At 43.5% G+C, this 2500-nt stretch overlaps 1 protein-coding gene across 1 annotated transcript in view; it reads left to right on the top strand.

Annotated features, from left to right (window-relative positions):
* Positions 1 to 2500, top strand: part of iqsec3a (IQ motif and Sec7 domain ArfGEF 3a) — a gene marked incomplete at both ends in the record, with an annotated part of 85894 nt that overhangs the window by 59068 nt on the left and 24326 nt on the right. The gene's annotated exons all lie outside the window — the stretch shown is intronic.

The raw sequence follows: 2500 nt of genomic DNA, 5'->3' as shown, positions 1-2500 counted from the left end.
TATGTAAGGATCCATCCTTACGTAAACTGTAGTGAAGAACCAAAATGTAATATATCAGGACACCACAGCAAAGATGTCTTCCTGGTCGTATTTACCGACTGAATCTGGGGTCAGTCAGCCCTTTATGAGATGACGTTAGGAGAATAAAAGCATTTAAACTGTGTCAGGGCTTTTATTGTGAAGACCTCCACAAAGTTTTTAACTAAAGCCACAATCTCTCTCAGGAGAACTGAGTCACAGCACACACCTGCGCCAAGGGTTATTAATACACACAAACACACACACACACTCACACTCACACACATACGCTCACACACACTCACACACACGCACACACGCACGTACAGACAAGCACGTTCCTACAGAACGTTCGTACTTCATAAGAACTTTTGCTTTATGTAGTTCAAATCTATTTTGGGGACAAAAACGCTGACCAATGCTTAAGCTGTGATTCTCTGAACTCAGAGATGGATAAAACTGACTTCTTCTTAATTACTTTGTCCAAGTATTCTTCAAACTAAACAGATCAAATAATAAAAACCTGTGCGTGGTATTACAAACACAAAGAGTTTTGGTCCAGAATGGGTGTTCTCTTTAATGTTTTAAATGTGTTCTTTGTGTCTATCTTTCATTTTTTCCTTTAAATGTCATGCTCTGGTTGTTTTCTTCAACAAACCAACTATATGTATCGTTACTTTTAAACGTTACTACCCTCTGCTAATCACTACCTACTTTAAAATGGGGTTAAAATAGGGCCTTCATTTATTGGTATTCATTTGAATAAAATATACATTCATATATCCTTCGTAATTATAAATAGATATGTTATCTATCCAGGTGAGACCAGGAGAAAAGTCCTCGCAAGGTCACCCCCCCTCCCCCACACAGCAGCACACCTCCCTCTCTCCCTCTCTCTCTCTCTCACTCTCTCTCTCTCTCTCTCTCTCTCTCTCTCTCTCTCTCTCTCTCTCTCTCTCTCTCTCTCTCTCTCTCTCTCTCGCGCTCTCACATCCTCCCTCTCTCTCTCGCTCCCTCTCTATTTCTCACTCTCTCAGACAGTGGAACAGGACTATGCTTTTAAGATGGTCACGCTGCACTCTCCTATTTGGATTATTCACTACAGGCGCGCTGTATATATATATAAATATTAAAAGAAATCCCCCCTCAATATTTCTAAAGCGTATTAGCAGCAGAAATAGCCTAAGCCATTGTAGTGGAAGTGATGTGGAAGCCCAGGAAATAAATAACAAATAGACGCACAGCACAGGTGCACTCAAACACAGCATGGTCACAGGAGGGCTGATGGAAAACACGGTGTGTGTTTGTGAATGTGTACATGGTGTGTTTGTGTGTGCATGTGTGTCTGTGTGTATGAATGTGTGTGGTTGTGCGTGGGTGTGTGTTTGTATATTTTTTGTGCGTGCGTGTGTGTGTGCGTGCGTGCATGTGTGTGTGTGCAAGGACCACGACCTGACCTTGCTCTTCTTCTAAATCCACTCTACAAACCTCCATTTTCCAGCATAAATAACGTTAAAACGCCACTGGTCAGTGGCTCACTGTACTGTAGATCCAGGCTTCCCTTAAAGATACTGTAGGTAAGATCCAGAGACTTGTGAAAGAAACAACCCAAAAACCGCACCTCATATCCACCATCAATATGATAACGCTGTGTACACGAATGTGATTTAACGGTAAACATGGATTCCCTAAACCAATCCGGAAAGAGATGCCCTGATTGGGCGTGCCCTGACTCAAATCTAAACGGTCTCATATAGACGCAGGGAACTAGAAACAGAGATGCTCACGGTGCATTTTACACTCGTAATGGCTGACGGATTGCTATGGCATTTAAAACAGTTAACACTCAAATGATAGCATCTTAAATCTCACCTACTGCACCTTTAAACCCAACTCCATTTGACCAGAGGGAAGAACTGGCTGTTTTCCGCCAGTAATTACCACAATATGGCATCCTCTTGTGCTGCAGTCTTTTTCTATTCTTGTTCTTGTTTTGTTGTTGGTTCTTGGTTCCCCACCTGTCTGTTAGCCTGGCCTCGCGAGCCTGCAGTTGTAAGCCCTGCGACGCTGGCAGATGGGTTTGTTCCCTCGCCAAGCGTACCGTTGTGCTGAGTTAAGGTGCGGCTCTGCGTTAGTGTAGACACAACCAACTGTGTTCAACTGTGTGTCTGCTGGTCACAAGCGGCAGCAAAAGCCTGTCTTAATATGGGAGCCAACACCAATACACAGTGAGACAATACTGGCCGTGAGACAGCGTATTCAGAATGTTGTTTAATTAAAGAAACAGTGTTCAGTGTGGAGATCGCAGCCAACGACGGAAGCCAAGGGCTTTGTTGTTTCCTTTGCTGGGAGGATCGTAACGATAGATGCTCTACCTTCACTATAACGGCGATATAACGGGACCTCTGATATAACGCAGTGCTTTCTTGGACCCCGCACGATAAAAAGAGACGTTAAAAATGTTTTCCATCACCGCGATTGA

Source organism: Micromesistius poutassou (genome assembly GCF_964030765.1).
Source record: "Micromesistius poutassou genome assembly, chromosome: 18".
Taxonomy (NCBI): domain Eukaryota; kingdom Metazoa; phylum Chordata; class Actinopteri; order Gadiformes; family Gadidae; genus Micromesistius; species Micromesistius poutassou.
Note: the sequence above shows the minus strand (reverse complement) of the source record. Positions and strands in the feature narration are given on the sequence as shown.